At 40.2% G+C, this 17996-nt stretch overlaps 1 pseudogene; it reads right to left on the reverse strand.

Moving 5' to 3' along the window:
• Nucleotides 1–17411, reverse strand: part of LOC109489620 — a 44503-nt pseudogene extending 27092 nt beyond the window's left edge.
• Between the last annotated feature and the right edge of the window lie 585 nt (nt 17412–17996).

Genomic DNA, 17996 nt, shown 5'->3' on the forward strand with positions numbered 1-17996 from the left:
AAGGGCTTGTGTCTTAAGCTCTCAAGTACTTTTCAACATAGAGAGTATATAAAGACACATCATTAAGAACTCAAGGGAAACATTTCAGAGCATGCCATGCCCACCAGATTAAAACTAAGGCTTTGAAAATCACCCCTCTCCATAGGATATGACTAATCTCTCTCACACAGATGTACTGGGTGAAGCCTGCACAGGAGGAATTACTGTATGTTGGTGGGTCTGATATAAAAACGCATTGAACATTTTTAAGATTTAGCAGGATATGGGAAGTGCATTAATAATTCCATCTGAACGAGGAATTCTCTCTCTTCTTATGAGCTGGCAATCATTTTTCCTCCTTTTGCCCCGTTATGGCCCAATAGTCTGAACTTCCTTTTTTTCTTTCTGGTTTGTATTAGGTCACAACAGAGAGGAAATGCTGACTCAGGGCAGTCTTCAGTGATTTCCAGGGCTCTCTGGCTTATCTTCTTCATTGTAAAAATGGGGTTAGCTGTTTTGTTTTGTTTTGTTTTCCTTCTAGGTTTGGTGAACCACTTTTCCCTCTCAGCCTTTTGTGGGCCGTGAGGGTAGCTCTAAAAATAATGTACCAGCTTCCTGGGTTCCTCAATGTTCTATGTCTTCTCAGACTTCCCCTCTTTGACTGGCTTCTGTTTTTTCCTACGTGCCTCCCAGGTCCCTATCCTCCAATCCTGTTCGTTGACTACCCGGAAGGCCGGCTTTATGGGCATGCAACCAGTGAAATCACATGGGGCCCTGCTCAGAAGGCCCTTGTCCTTGGGTTTAATGCTCTGCAGTCACCAGCTGGGCCCTCAGCTGTCAGCTACCCTTTCCTTGGTTCTTCTGGCCTGGTAATTCCCACCACTCTCTGCTCTCCAAGGTGATGGTGGGGGAGGCCCACTGTATGCCTTGCCTGGTGCTTCCAGCGGGGGCTTGGATGTGGATGCGAGGAGGGTCAGGTTTGGACATGTACCCTGCAGCCTTTTAGGGTGGAGCAAGGTGGTGGCCATCCCTGTCCCAGGCCGGCAATGCAGTGGGGTGTTTGGTGACTCATTGAGGGACATGAGGAAGTACCTTTCATCTACCCTGATCCCAGTGCAAGGTGGTGGTCTGTTAGAGTAACCCTTCTGCAGCAGACTTGGGGAGAGGAGGTTGACTTCCTGAATTATTCACTGGTCCCACAAATTATGTAGTCATCCTGGGCTACCTGGCATCTATTCCTGTATTCATCCTTATAAGAACTCTGCTCCCCTGAGTCCATACAACTGAGTTCCCAGGAGAAGCTGAGTCTGACCATGGCTGCAAGAGTGAGTTTGATTTGCCCAAAAGTAACCCCATTCCTCCTGCCAAGATTATGGGTCCAAGAATAATGTGTGATGCAATTATGACCACAGGGATTTGAGAGAACGTCTTTTGAGAAATTTCAGATTTTGTTGTTGTTGTTATTGTTGTTGGCACAGCTGCAAAAAAGAGATCACTCTCTTCTCTTCCCTTGGATGTTGCTGGGTTCAGATATTATGCATTGGCCTAATGTAGTCACAGTGACAATAGCCAGAGGATGAAGCCATGACTGGGAGGGCAGAGCTGAGAGATGCCATGATCCTGGCTTCTTGACTATGATGTGGAATCACTGAACTTGCCCTACCTCTGGAGTACTGTTGCTTAAGACATACTGGATTTGGGGTTTCTTCTATTTAGAACTAAAAATACCCTAACTTGGGGTGCCGAGGTGGCTCAGTCAGTTAAGTGTCTACCTTCACCTCAGGTCACGATCCCAGGGTCCTGGTATTGAGTTCAGCATTAGGCCCCCTGCTCAGTGAGGAGTCTGCCTCTCCCTCTCCCTCTGCCTCTCCACCCCCCACCCCTGCTCATGCTCTCTCTCAAATAAATTATTTAAAATAAGTAAATAAATAAATAAATAAATAAAATTACTCTAACTTGTTGGGTTGGTTGAAAGTGAGCAAGCAATGCTCACATGTATGAAACATAGATGTCTACCATATTTGCTTTTTTAAAAATAAAAAACTCTATATGCCTTTCTCTCCCTGCCAAATGTGATTCTGTTGAAGTCAGAAATAATCCCTTATTCATCTTTGCAACTCCAGTGCCCAAGAGATCTTTAGTACCTAGGGAGTACCTAGTAAGGATTTGTTGGCTAAATAGATGATGTAATGGATAAGTAAATGAATAAATAAAATAGCAAATGAATAAACACATATTGCATAGACTATTCATATGTTAGGACTTAACATTTATTTCATAATGGCATTTTCTATAGCTAAGTTGTAGGTCTCCAACAAATTTTAAGGTCTTTGAGGGATGAAAAAATTTTATATGGCTTCTTTATTATTCACTTAGAACAACTTATCAAGTTCTTAGTGTATATTAAATATTAGGCATGTGGGTGTTTCTTATTGATTAAAGCTTTAAGAAATCTGATAATTCTGTATTTATTAGTTTCACTAAATATAGGATCCACTGTATTACCATGCCTATTTATTTAATAGATTTTTATTTTGCACCTGCCTTATACCAAGCACTGCTCTGGATTTTGGAGACAAAATGATGAGCTAAAAGTGTGAGGTTCCTATTCTCATGAAGACTACAGTCTAGTGCTGGCAGACAGATAACAGGTAAATAAAGACAGAGGATAATTTCAGATCATTTATTTTCAAGTTCCTGATTGATAGAAGGGCAAAACCAAAAGTCTGACCAAGGCAAGTGGGTGGCTTGGGGGTGTAGTGTAGGAATAAAACTTTGCACATGAGTAAGTAAAGGAACTGAAGGACAGAGAGTAGGCAGGGATATCCATCTGCATGTTGAAGTCATCAGCAACGATGATGAGAGGGAAGGAGGGGCAAAGGCAATGAACTAACATGAGAACTTCACTAAATGAGAGCAGCGATGGGCGGTTGGCGGATGACATAACATGGCATTGCAATGGCTTGAGTTTTAAGGGAGCTAGAATGTGTGAAGGCAAACTGGGAAGGATGTGCTTGGAAGCAGCCATGAGGAGCAAGACAAACCTCCTTCAGTTGTCTGGCCCAGAGGTCTATGTCATTTGAGAGGAAGTAGCATTCTCGGTTAATAGTCTTCATTTAAGACAAGACATAAAGAGAACATTTAAGGAGAGGTTGAGGATAGTACAGTTTGCAAGTGAAAATGTATGAATTCTAGAAGGCACACTGAGAAGACCTGGCAGGATGGGAGGGTAGAGGGTTGGGTCCTTTTCATGGATGTTCATCATGGAGACGAATGCCCTGGTGATAGTGGTAATGTGGTGGGTATGCGTTTCTGAAAGTGCCCTAGGACAACAGACCTGTGAGACAATTCTGACCGTAGTTTCTAGCAAATGTGCCTGTCACCATATGCTGAGAGATCTGAGGAGCCCGAGCAACTGATTAAGATTTTGTATTCATAACTATAATCCCACATCTAATCAAATTTATCTCTGCTTTGTTGTGAAGCAGAGTGGTGCAGTGGAAAGATTGCTATTGCAGAAGGATTCAGAAATTTGGATTCCAGTTTTAGTTGTACTAACTAGCTGGGTGCACCTTGTCACGTCACTTAACTTCTCTGGGCCTCAATTTCCTCACCTGTAAAATGAGCAAGTTGGACTATCTCAGAGAGGAACCAAACTGGAAAATTGGTTGCCTCAGATTCTAAAGTAATTGCCTCTCTGAACTTTTTTTTTCCCCAAGAAAGTATATACTCATGGTGAGGGCAGATTCAGCGGTTGGATAAAGCTGGAATTTTATCTGTGTCCACAGTACTAGTTATGAGACCTAACTCTCTAAATCGTTTATAAACTCTAATTTTCTCATCTGGAAAGCAAGATACAGTGATAGTCTCAATAGTTACTGTGAACAGTAAATGGCACAATGCCTGAAAAATAGTAAGCACTTGATACATTTTAGTTGTTTATTATTAAATGTGATTTATTTGTTTAAGCACTGAAAGTATATGCCACTTTCCATATCCTTTAATGTTTGAATTTCAGTATAATGATGATTGGGTAAATGGCCTCTGGTGCTTATGATCTTTTCAGGTCGAGAGCAGAATCACATCAAAATCAGATGAAAAAGACTTTTCAGAGACATATGAATTTAATGACTGAAGCTAAGGGTTTTTTTTTTTTTTCTGTTTGATCTTTACTTTGTCCAATTAATCATATTAATTAGAAATGTGAAAAAAATTAGTTATCCCCAAACACTGATTTTTCCCCTATTTTCTATATTTTGGAAATAAATTTCAACATGCTGCTTTCTGGAATTATCCATGGGTCAAAGTACAGTACATCTTGTATGATGTATATCCATGATTTTAGGCCAAAATGCATTCTTCCGACACTTCCTTTGGTTTGGACTTTGACTCTCCATAGGGAAACAACACCTATTACAGAAATAAACCTGATAGGGAAGATAGAAGGATAGAACACTTTTGTATTAAAATGGGAGGCTACACTTCTCATCATTTTCCAAATCAGTGAAATAGGATTCATGGTATTTTTCCCTCTCCCCCTATGTATCATCAATTCATATCTACCCCCATCTACATTGTGGGTGGTGAAATTTAACAGGCTTGAGAAGTTTTGAGAAAGAAAAGGAAAAACAAAAATCAAACCTATCATAAAATGACTACCCAGGCCCATATACCCTTGAAAAAAATAAGGATTAAGCCATTCTCTCTGTATTATAGGTGATAGAAAGATAGATAGATGACAGATGGATATGGATATAGAGAGATATAGATAGATATCATATGTATGTATCATACATAATATATATCATATGTATCATATTTATGTCTTGTTTTTACTTGTCTCACTAGTATTTTGACGTTTTAACTAAAGAATAAAAATAAAGGTATATTTAGAGATTAATAACTTGATTTAGTGTTGTGTTAAAAGGACCATGCCCATGACATCTCTCCTGGATTGTCTGTTCATGCATAACCCTCCCACATTCATCTAGAAACCCTGTCTCTCCTGTCGCAGCCTGTACCTGCTGATGTCTGTCTTCCAGAATGTGCTCACTTCAGGACCAGAAGAGACAGACACCCATTGCTACTCCCGTTCTAAAAGAGTGGTTCTAAATCACTAGGGGGACTCACATGTATATAGAGATGGGATATGTTAATTGGATCAGGACATTGGCAGACTGAACATTAACATCTTTGGCTATGCTGAGCCATGAACAGAAAATTCAGAGGGGATGTTGCTCATTTGTTTGCTTCTTCAATACATAATGCCCTTGCTACTTCCTGTAGCTGTTGCACCAGGAACATGGTTATGAACAATTTGTGACATGATCCTTGACCTTTCTTGGTATATGTGAACTTGTGAGGTTGTGATTTAGTTTTGGAAGATGGACTTCTGTGTGTGTGTGTTGGGGAGGGATTGGATATTGGAAATTAGGAGACTAGGTGAGTAGTTCCAGGTCTGTTATTAAATAGCTGTATAAGCATATAAGCTGGGGCTATATATATATATATATATATATATTCATATATATATATATATATATATATTCCTTTTCTCATTAGTTTCTTAATCTGTAGAACGAAAGGGTTAACCTAGATAAAAGTCCCTTTAGGGTTTCCAAAATTCTATGAATCGCTGGTTATTGCTATTTCTTGAGTAGCCCTGTGAATATATTACCAGGGTAGGTAGTACATAACTAGTGTCTGCCTTCTCCTGCCTCTTGGGAGCAGTGAGCTCTTCCAGGTACATAAAAGGAGGAGTGCAGGCAGATGGAGTTTGGGAAACAATAACAGCAAAAGCAGCTCCAGGATCTACCAGCCTCTTGGGCCTGCTCTCAAAAGTCATGTTTAAGCCAAACAAAGGAGGGATATGGTAGTTCTGCCTTGATGAATACAGTTGACGTGGTTTAGGAAAAAAGGAAAACAGAGGCATTATCAATATGCTGTGAAATATTAATGAATGTAATTTTGGAAATAAGATTTTTAAGTAGTGCTATACCCTTCAAAGTTTTCCAGTATCTAGCCAACGGATAAGTCATTTGAAATAAAAGTTAAAGAGAGAAAAAGAAACCAGAGAAGCAAACGAACAGTATGAGGATAACATTATTTCATTACATAAGTCAATACTTTGATTTCATTTTATTTGTTTCTTTTCAAAACTCATTCTCTTTGTGTGTGCTTATACATGTGTGTATGTTTGTGGGTGTATGTGTGTTCGTGCCTTAGTTTTTAAAGAGCTTCTTCAAAAATTAAAATAGCGACATAGGGATGCCTAAGCATTTAGGGATGAGTGTGGTCAAGGTCATAATCACAGGCTTGCTGTACATTTCAAGGTCATCGGTGATCCAGAAGATACATGCAGGCAAGTGTGATAATAGGAAACAGACAAAAATCTCTAGCTTTGCAGGATATGTAGTTGACTTTCTTTTAAAAAATGAAATACAATATACCATTAATGCTTTCTAAGCATTAAGGTTTAAATGGCTCTTTTAAATGCAGATTCTGATTGAGTAGGTGTTGGGTAGGACCCAAGAGTTTGCATTTTAAACCATGTGATGGCAAAACTGAGGATCTATGGGACACACTTAGTAATAAGAATCCTTGAAGGTCCTGCAATGTTAGGTGGGCTTGCTTTAAGATACTCTCTTAATGCTCGCCAGGAGAATTTTTTTAAATTACATTTTTTCTCATTTCTTCCAGTACCTCATACACTTTATAGAAGGGAATGTCTAATATCTAACCTGAAGTTTTCAGACTATAGTCGGTCACATTTCTTCCCATGTCTTTCTCAATGAAGAATGGCTGGTTCTCTCTATTCATTTCATTTTAGATTGAGAATTGTCACGTTACAGCCCTGCTCCCTGATCTCCCGGGCTTATATACCTCAAATTTCCTTTCTTCCTTTCTTTCTTTCCAGTACATTTCCAAATTGGTTTGAAGATATTTCTTTAATTTTTTTTTTTTTAATTTCCCAAATTGTTTTTTTTACTGTTTATCCCTTGAATGTCTTGGATACAGGACATTCCACCAATGGAGGGATTCCCGGGTGGGCAGTAACACACTTATGCATCCCCAAGCAGCACCACTTAGGGACAGAAGCATAAGAAGATACGGAGTTTCATTTATTTATTAAGGGCACTGGGAAAATGCCAACGCAGGAATGCACTGGAGTAGCGTTCTCCAGATGTTGAGAAGTCTGGCTTGGTTTGGGGGCTGCTGGTTGACTATTTTCTCTTCTAATGCAGTCATAGCACCTGAAGGGAAACTTGGGTCCCCAAGCATGAAAGATGCAAAGAAATGGTGAATTGAAAGGCCCCTATGGGTACACCGTGACGGTGACATTCATTTCCTGCCTGCTGCCAGCACTGAAATCATGGCTAGACAGAGGAGCAGAAGTTAATTGCCTCAGGGAAAAGGTCCTTGCGTTAATTGTCACGTTAAAGTTCACATTGCATTAAAGCTTTGAGCTCCGGTTTATCCCAGCAGCTGGGCTCAGAGGAGCCGTGGAGTCTCATGTGTGCACCTAATGACTCTTCTCCAGAGAAATTTTCCACTTCCATTGAGACTCGAATGGAAAAACGTTTAGCTTGAACTCTAGTTTGAAAACCTCAGCAGGTCCAGGAAGCCTGGAGAGGGAGGAAACTGGATTTTGTCAGAGGATAGGAGTGTTGAGTGAGATGTACCAAGAGGGACTAGCCTCTAGGATGCAGAGAGGTGGGCTAAAGTGATTGAGAAAAATGGCCCTGAGTTATGTAATTAACATACACAAGGACACGGATGGCAACAACACCCAGCTTCACAAAGAAACTCTGCAAAACACCAACATCTGATTGGTTGGCTGTATTGGTAAAGGGCTTGAGAGCAGGAACCTGCTGATAACAAAAACTTGGGGTGGGGGGCTAGAGAACAGGGATCCTTTTAGGAGCCCATAGCATCTGGAGGCCATTCCCATCTTCCCTCCAATCTGTATCCTCCCTTCTTACTTCAACATTGCATTTATGAGGCAGATACATAGGGTGAAAAGTCACTGAAAATGCTACCAGATAACCTGCATGTTAATTATGAACTCAGGTTAATCATTTAATGGCAATCATGTGACCTTGGAGAAATCACATCATAGCTTCAAGCCTCAGTTTCCCCACCTTAAGATGGAAACTCTATCACCCATCCTGCAATTTAAAATTTTCTTTTTAATTTTTAGTGTGAAATGAAGCATTGTATAAAAGCAATTTTTAACACCATGTAGATGGTAGGCGCTCAAGAATTTTGGAAACCTGATAGAACTTTCTGAGGCACCACCCTAATTCATTTCCTCTGAGTGCTCCTAATTTGAAGTTGTTTAACTGTTTTGCTAAAGGTTTTTATATTTTGTTCTAAGTGTCTAGAAGTTTGTCGACCAAATAAGAAAGTCGAGTCCTTAAGGAATGATACTGTGTCGTCTGCTGCTTTAAATTCCTGCCAGAGACCCAGAGAGTTCAGTTCAATTCGGCTTACATATATTGAGCTTCTGCTAGTACCAGGCATCCTACTGGGCCCCGTGAAGTGAACAACAATGAACAGGACATAGGAACTGTCATCAGGAAATATAGTATTTATTAGACAACAAACTAATTATATGAAAAGAAGACTGTGACAAGCACCCTAGAAAAGATGAGATTAATATCCATGGGAGTAATGAAGAAGGAAAAAAACAGCTCCTTCTCATGAGCTAGGGGAATGCTTTTGAAAGAGGTCATATTTATGGCAGGCCTTAAAGGAAAGAAATGTTTCAGCCCCTGTTTCAACCTGCTGTCCTTCTGTTAGAGGTCAAAGGCAATAGCTCTTTGAATCATACTGAATTGCTGGTAGTCAAAGGTGAAGCCTTCCACAGCATTAGGTCCTAGTTTCTCTATCATCACAGTATGGGAAAAGTATTGGACACTTAGTCCATACCCTTGTTTGCAAGAAAGGCATTCAATCTTTCAACACATGTAGTTGTTACTTGATTTTATACTTCCTTACAACTTCTCACACTCTGGTGTATTTTAAAACCAATTTCCTCTCATTGGGTGGAAGGTTACTACCTTCTAAACCCTTCATATTCTAGAAGAAAATCAGCTTTTATTATTTTTTATGTAATTAATTACAATCCTCTTTCACTTAACTTTTAAAAAAAATACGCTCTATTTTTTATTCATTATTCATCTTCCAGTGTCTTCCCTGAACCCTCTCAGCTCACCTAAATTTCCTATAAATTGAAGCATATGGACATGGAATTGGGCACTGGGGAGGCCATAGCCAGGATTTAGAACAAAGAAACTGACTGTCCTCAGTTCCACTCTACACAAGTCTACCCATTGTTCATTTGAACACAGCAAAATCCTAGCTACCTTAACAAAATATGACCCTAGGGACTCACAGTTTGCCTAAATTCCAAGCTGTTTCATTGAGAAAACTAGGGGATTGGGGTTGACATTTGAGATTAATGACAATAACAACTGGCTTTTTAAGTGTTTCTCTGGGTCCCAAGATGGCATCTGAATGGTTCTTCCAGCCTTCTGTGTCTTATCTTCCCCCTCTGTGGATGGGATGGCATTGAATTGTCTGTGTCAGAGCTAGCTGAGAAGCAGAGCATACCCTGCTTACGTTCTGCAGGATTTCTCCCTCCCTAGTTAAATGTGTTTAACTTTTGGAATAAAGCAGTATGATACTCAAAGTCTCCTAATGAGGCTCTTAGACTTAAGACTTTGGGATTTTGTTCACCTGAGTGCTTTCCCTTAAGCCTGCAAAAAAGACAATTGCTAGGTTTAATACCATCTCTTTTTTGTTAGGAAGCCAGAAACCAAGACAGTCAGTTAAGACGCAGTGATTGTGTTCATGCTGTAGCCCCACGAAAGCATGGACACATTACCAACCCTTCGGGCTTAGCTGGGCTGTAGTCTAGGTCAACATCGCTGACAGCATCACCAGCCTTTCAGAGTCTCTAAGAAGAACTATTTCCAGAATGTGCAGAGGGAAGAGGGAGGTTATTATCTCTGTTCACAGGTAATATTCATCATATTTATTATGCCTGTTACAGGAGTGGGGAAATCAACCACCAGAAATCAATCTTTCCTAAATAACTCCCTAGGAACCTGGCTAGATTTTAGGGTAAAGGCTAAGGGGGAAAAGCATCTGGGTCTGTGTAAAATGTCCTGGGCTGGGAATCAAGAGACCTGCTGCTAATTAGCTATATAAAGTCTAGTTGGGTCAGGTCATCCATTTGGGTCTTAGTTTTATTTCTATGAGAAGGGATACTAATCTTCTCCCTAACAGTGAAGGATTTTGTGAGCATTATATGATGCAAAAGATGAGGAAAGACTTTGAATATGGAAGTACTAGGAGAAAATGATGTGTTTTCTTATTCTCGGTTGCCTTGAGGGAGTGAATCAGACATATCCCTTCCTCACCTTCTCCACACCCACATATAGGTGTTTCAGGTTTGAAGATACCAAGTATACCTGGGGGACTCATAGTCTGGAAACAGAATAAGGCTTAGAAACTCACTGTGCTGGGGATCCTGGGCTTGGGAGGACCCAGGGACAGAGTAAGCGCTTCTGCTAGCTAGCCACTTCTCAAGGGATGTTGTTAGGATTAGAGACACAGCAAGAAAAAATCGTATCACATGCTTTAGCCAAAGGAGACTTGAGGAGGTAAAAGCCTCTAGAATAAACTACATGGGTCATGAAATGACCAGGGGGGGTTCTGTTGGAGAGGGGACTGAGACAAAAGGTGATAGAATTTCTATTCAGTGCTGTTAGTACGCGGTATAAAGCTCCCCCTCCCTAATCTGACAGAGAATTGAGTACTATCCCCGGTCTTCAGCGTTACCCATATTTGGAGCATAATCAATGTTTCTTATGGGTCGGGAATTCATGGGCCTCGTTTCAGAAATCCCTGCAGAGTTTGGTTTGACAGCTGGGCTTGTTAAATCCTACTGAGGCATATTCAACACACACACAGCCAACTAAGTGTTCACTGGTGTCTCAGAGGCAAGACTTTGTGCTTTTGTTCTGGTTTGCATCTGATTGCAGTCCCAATCTGCAGAGGTCCTGGTTGAACCTGGTTGAACATTGGATCTTTTCATCCTGCAGAATTCAGAAAAATAGGGAATGGAAAAACAGAGAATAGGGAATACAGCCTGGGCTTTGGAGTCAGGCAAATGTAGGATCCAACAGTTTTACCAATTATGTAGCAAATTACTCTTTCTCCCTGTGCCTCAATGTCTCTATCTGTCTATTGGCAATAATCATATCTTTCCTCTATGGTCGTTGTGAGGATTGAAGGCACCCTGACATACATTCTAGCACAAGTAGGAGGTTTTGAGTGATAGTTCACTTCTCCCTCACGCAATCTTTATGACTGTTTGGCACACAGAAGGCACCTTGCTAGTGGGAACAATGGTTATAACTACATCTGTACAGGTTAAAGAGAGAACATAACGTGTGCTTAACAAAATGATAGCTTGGAATATTCCTAAAGGGGCAGAAACCTGAATTTTCTGTACATGGGCAGCATACTGGTAAGTGACTTTTGGGAATCCACAACTTTGTTTTTGTTTTGTTTTGTTTTTGTTCCTCTTTTGGTTGCTTGCTTCTTTATTTTTCTAGCTGCTACAATAAAGATGATATTGGCATTATTATTAGGAAGACTTTGTTCACCATGGCAGATATCTCCCAAGCATCTAAGTAGCCCCAGATCTTTCAGGAAATTGTATATTTAATCAGCCCCAAACTATTTTTAGATGAGTTAGAGTATAAACAGTTAAGGTAACTGCTTAACCTGGGAATTGTATTACATCTTTCTGGCATAATCCACCCAGTTTTAAAATTAGGAAAAGGTGGTAATAAACTGGATCTGCAGCCCCTGTGTTAACACAGGGGTGGGAAAGTGGCTATATCCCAAAATGCATCTTTTCAGGCAACCCCTTCTCATTCTTGATTGTAGAATTTTGTTCTTCCTTATTATTATCTGATGGATGATTCCTCCTCAACCCTGCCACCAGTCACCTGTACTCACTCCTTCATCCTTTGTGGGTGAACAAGTTCTGAGGGGTTTAAATGCAATGCCTGTTCCCATAAAGGTTGGGGTCTTTCCAGTGGGCAAAGTCAAAGGTGTCTATCAACTTTCAGATGACAAACTAGTATAAATAACAAGAGCTAGCACAGGTGACTCTCGCATAAGTTAATGAGGTAGTTTGAGGAGTAAAAAGAAGTTTTCTAGCCTTGGTCAGACTTAGATTTAAATTCTGTTTCTTCCAGTTAATGGTTGTGTGGCTTTGGGCAAGTCACTGAAGTCTCTGACAGCTTCTTATTTCAATTTTAATGTGGAGATCAAAACAGTAACATGATTATGATGGAATATATGTATATATATGATGGAATATATATATGATGGAATGTGTGTATATATATATATATATATAATGGAATATGTGTGTGTGTGTGTCTGTACACATACGGCCATGTGGTGCCTCTCGCAGTAAGCCTTTGCTATATCTTTGTTTGTTTTTCTCTTTACTAACTAATGCAATTAATACTTTTTGTGATGTGTGAGTGTTTGTTGCTGGCAACTGGAATGGAAAGTTGACATGGTGGAAGTTCTACTGAAGGAGGAGGGGTGGCAATGATGGTAGAGTCTAAGAAATCCCCAAAGATTCCAGGAGGGAAGTGAGGGGAGTAATAATGCATTGAAAGATTGAGATGAGAGGATGGTTTCCACTGAGAGTTAAAGAAGGAATGGCGTACATATGAAATTTAGTGAATGTGTGGATTTCAGGGACTGGAAAGTCCTGCTGATGGCACTGAACCTTTGTCACCTTCCAGACTTAAAGTCCTAAGAGAGTCTGAGGCAAAGTTTTGTAAGACTGACATGTGAAGTAAGACCCTTATAAGATGTCCATTCTGGCTTTCAGGAGCCGGGCTGGGCTGATCTCTGGAGACCTCCTGGGATGATACACAGTTTCAAATCTTGGATTTCCCATGTCAGATTCTCTAAATGGTGGTGGGTTGAGAAGGGTTGGAAGAATGATAAATGGAGAGTAGAACTGATTAGGGCTTCAACAAAAGTTCACCTTACTGCAGGTTCCCATATCAAAGCAAGTCCTCTGACGTTCCCAGACTCAAGCATACAGGTTGTCTCTGCATAGCTCTGGGGAAACAGGGAGTTCCCCACAGTACCTTGAGAATTTGGAAAATTTGCATAGCTTCCAATAATAAGTCTTCTTAACAATGAGATAAATGCCCTTTAGAGGTAGTTATACCTGGGTTCAAATCCCAGGTCTGCTGCTTGCCAGCTGTGTGACCTTATACAACTTTATTTAAATTCTTTTTTTTAAGATTTTATGTATTTTTTGAAAGAAAGAGCACAAACAGGGGGCGGGTGAGGGACAGAGAGAGGGAGAGGCAGACTCCCTGCTGAACAGGGAGCCTGACATGGGACTTGATCCCAAGACCCTGGGATCATGATCCAAGCCAAACGCAGACACTTAACAGACTGAGTCACCCAGGCACCCAAATTCATTGAAGTTCTTACGGACTCTTTTTCTCATCATAAACTTGAAATAATGATGAGTAATACACTGGGTTTTTGAGACAACAAAGAAGATAATACCGTTACTGTACCCTGGTGCCTGGCACTCAATACACTAAAGACGTTGTGATTATTGTTAATTTGTTATTAGAATGTTCTTTAGTCTAGATCTAGTAAGGATCCATTGTAGAGATTAAATCTATTAAAGAGAATCAGAAACTGAGTAATATAATGGAGAAGAAGAAAGTAAGGTTAAGGAAAGCTGAATGGGATAAGCTAGTTTACTGATAGAGTTGGTGAAAAGCCTTAATGCTAAAAAGAAGGGGTTAAATCCTAATATATTTGGTGGGAAGTGGCACAACAAGGCTTGGAGGGGGGATAAAGGGAAGAGATATTTTTAAAACCACAAGCAAAGAAAGCTCTTTTAACATTCCCTACCTTCCTAGTCTCAGTGGAATTTGGAGAATTAATGAACTAATATCTACAGAGTACTAAGAGACTATCAAATGAAAGAAATATAGAAATCCCAAGTAGTATTATGATTTTATTAAACATTTATTGAACATGGTACAGAATATATAGGTAACTATACTTTCCACCCAGAGGGTTGAGAATATAATTGCAATGTTTTTATTAATCATCTGAGGGCAGAGGGAATTCTAGCTAAACAGTAAGTTTGAAATATCTCTGAAGAATTCAGATGGGTATTGCATCTGGTCACCATAATTTGCTTCCTGAATTCCTAGAACACAATTGTAGTGTTGTCATTATACAACACTAATATTGATATTGACACTTATGGTAATAATAAAAACCAAAGAAATAATATGCCGGACACTCTGATAGGTATTCCATATATGTTATCTATAAACTTGATAATGAATCCTGAAAGATAGGATTAATATTCCCATTATATAGTTGAATAAGTTGAGGCTTAGGGAAGGTATTCAACATTACATGGCTCAGAGTGATGTATTTGACCTTATAAGCCAGGAAAGACTTGCTCCATTACCATGGTTTTTCCATCATCACTTAAGAGAGTTGGATATTCTGGTAGTATAAGAGTAATATGACTCCAGGGTCTTAAGCTAAACATTCTTGACATGGATTCCATAGATCCTCTCTCAAGTATTCATGGAGTTCCATGAAATTGTTTACAAACTTGTATATCTAGTGTGTGTTTGCGTTTTTCTGGAGAGTATGTCTAGAAAATTCATCAGGTTCTTGAAGGAACTTATAATCCAAATAAGGGTAAGAACCACTGTGCCCATCTTGGGCCAACTCTAGATAGTGGACAGGGTCTAGAAACATGCTTAGCATGAGCCTAAACCTTAACTACTTAACTCAGAAATCACAACACTCAGGGGTGTGTGTGTGTGTGTGTGGAGGAGGCTGCCAAAAATGGGTATAGGTGACAGATTCCGGATCTATTTTGCACTTTTCCTCAATTGACTTTTATGCTCCCCGTTTTTCAGTCTTCTCTTGTGAACCAGAGATCTTGGAGAAACTACCCAGCCTAGACCCAGGCCCATGTTGTATGTTCCCTGGCTCTCACAGAAGAGTTAGCTATACCTTTATTTGTGTACATATCAGTACAAACCCCTATTCAAAACATTATGTTGCATAGTAATTACTTGCTTATGTATTCATTCCCTGCATCGGACTTTGCATTTCCCTTGGGTGAGAACTATATAGTATTCGTCTTTTTATTTATTCTAGGCATTATGTATGGCATAGTGCCTAGAGTATAGTCAGTAGTCAATGAAAGCTTAAGAAATGAGCAATGTATTGGAGAGATAGATGGATAGATGGATGGGCTAACAAGTGAATGCACTTGTTATAGTCTTGAAAACGAGGCTATCGAAGGACATATATTCGTAGATAAGGATTCACTAATTTTAGGCTAGCTTATACACAGACCTATGTTAGCAAAAATGGTGATGAGTATGGGAAGGGGATCACGCATGGATTCGTGCTTCCCTGACACTGATGGGTATAGAAGGATGATTTGACATAATAGAATTTTGCAAAGGGTATAACTTTTCTATTTAGGAGAATAAAGTTAGGTGATTGGAAAGTGATAGCATGCTGCAAAGCTTATGTCAGTTTTCCAGCCCTCTGCAAAAGGCATGCTGTAGCTGACTTTCCAGCTCCTGCTTTATGTAATTTGGCTTAATAGAGAGTGAAAGCTTTTCATGCTCACAAAAGCCTAATATTAGCATCTCAGTAATGTATTCAAGTTGCCACCTACCCATATGGGCTACATATCCTTGGAGGAGCCAAATAGGACAAGAGAATTCCTGCTATTTTAGAGTACATTTGACAGTGAAGAGGATAATCATTTTAAACAATCTATCAGGCTTACGTTGAGTAAAAATTCCTGGCTTGTTAGCCTGGCCAATCTTCCTGGCAGGCTTGAGTTATCTGTGTTTGAACAGAAAATGTTGTTATCTCTTATCCCATCTATTCCTGTGGTGAGCAGTGGGTCTGTACCCACTGCTGGAACCAGTCTTGATGATATCATCCTCATCACCATGGGAACGAAAGCTGTCCTTTTGCAAAGATGAGAGTCAAGCCCACCCTAAAAAAGTCCAAGGGCTCTCTTGAAGTATAGTCAGAATCCTCCAGTGGGATTTAGGTATAATATGTGAGGGGTGCCACGAAATAAGAAGTATTTCTGAATTGTACTGAAAGTCTCCTGAATCCCAAGACTTAAAAAAGACAATCCTATCTTCAAATGAAGAGATAAAAGAAGTATCCCTTTGCAGAGGTAGTTGGGTATTTACCCAGTAGGATGATCTGTGTTTTTGTGCTTTCTAAGGTCCACTAGAATATCTTCCCAACCCTCTAATAAGCCTCGTTCCCTGGTATCTCTAGAGAATAAAACCCTACGACAAAGAAAAGTTGTCTGGGATATTTTGGTAGAACTCCCTTGATCCTTCAGGCTGTAAAAAAGAGTTCGATGTTTGCTACTCTTTGGTAAAGCATACTGACTTCATGAATATGTGGCTCATTTTCTTACCCTATTTGTTCAGCGAGGATTATAGTAGGAAAGTTCCTAGATTTTCACCTAGGAAAAAAAAGATTTGTGGCATGAAAGATAACACTTCAGTTCCTAAATGGACATGTTACATAGTCCTGGAATCCAGTGGCCTCTGGAGAAAGCCCTGTCTGTGTCAATACTGAGGCTACAAAGATAATTACTTTTTTTTTTTTAAAGGCATTAGTCTATCACTAAAGTTACACATTTGTGAGGAGAGTAATTGACTTGTTTTTTTCTGTACTGTCAGAAGCCATGGCTAAGCCCATGAGGACCTGTTGATACTGATGTCGCCATTTTGTTTTTGTTTTTGTTTTCTGTTTTGTAGCCCATGAAATTTCCTGGCCAGTGGTTTCAATAGCCAGTGGATCCCTGGCAGAGCAGGCCAAGTCCTTGCATGGGCAGAGCCAGTGGGAAGACAAAGGGACTCGATCTACACCTTCTAGGTTATGGGATCCTGATTCTGAGTTAAGTATCAGGAGAGGCTGACAGCTTCAGGACATAAAGGCGCTTTTAAACAGGAACACATCATTCCCCTCTTGTGTCTGAGAACAACGTCCCCCAGACTCAGACTCAGAGAAGCACAGTAACTTACTTAGACATGTAGAACCAATGGGTTTTGGACCGGGGTTTAACTGTACTCCAAGATCCAGGCTACAAAATTTCCATCATTTTTAGCAAAAAAGACTAGAAGCTGTTCAGAGTTGTTCTTGAATTTTATCCAGACATGATTTAAGTCTGTGAGTTACTTACTACAGTCCTTTACCTGCCATCCCAACCTCAACCTGTGCTGTTCTTCTAGCTTCCCAAAGAGCAGGACAACGCCAGTGAAGCAGAAATCCATCGTTTCTTTGCCAACATTAATCAGCGACAGTCGAGAGCCGTAAAGGTACACCTAGCAAACTCAATCCTAAGGAAACCTAACTTAACTTCTACAGTGAATCCAGCTCAATTTTTAAAACCAATTCATTTGGGGAAGCTTTTCAAATTTTGCACTTACTTGAAGATTATAGGAAATTGAGGGGCGCCTGGGTGGCACAGCGGTTAAGCGTCTGCCTTCGGCTCAGGGCATGATCCCAGCGTTATGGGATCGAGCCCCACATCAGGCTCCTCCGCTATGAGCCTGCTTCTTCCTCTCCCACTCCGCCTGCTTGTGTTCTCTCTCTCGCTGGCTGTCTCTATCTCTGTCAAATAAATAAAATCTTTAAAAAAAAAAATATAGGAAATTGAATTAAGAGGCTCTTTGACCCTCTGCTAGCTGGGATATAGATCAGGGCTGCTGCCTTACGTTGGCAAGGTAATGTGGGCAAGTCATCCACAGCCTGCCTTTTGATCTGTAACACAGAGCTAAGAACTCATGATTGGTTTAGTCTCATTGATTGGGTGCTCAAGTGCCTGTGGGAACTTGAATGCTGTGATCCTGGAGACA

The sequence above is a fragment of the Ailuropoda melanoleuca genome, chromosome 8 (genome assembly GCF_002007445.2).
Source record: "Ailuropoda melanoleuca isolate Jingjing chromosome 8, ASM200744v2, whole genome shotgun sequence".
Taxonomy (NCBI): domain Eukaryota; kingdom Metazoa; phylum Chordata; class Mammalia; order Carnivora; family Ursidae; genus Ailuropoda; species Ailuropoda melanoleuca.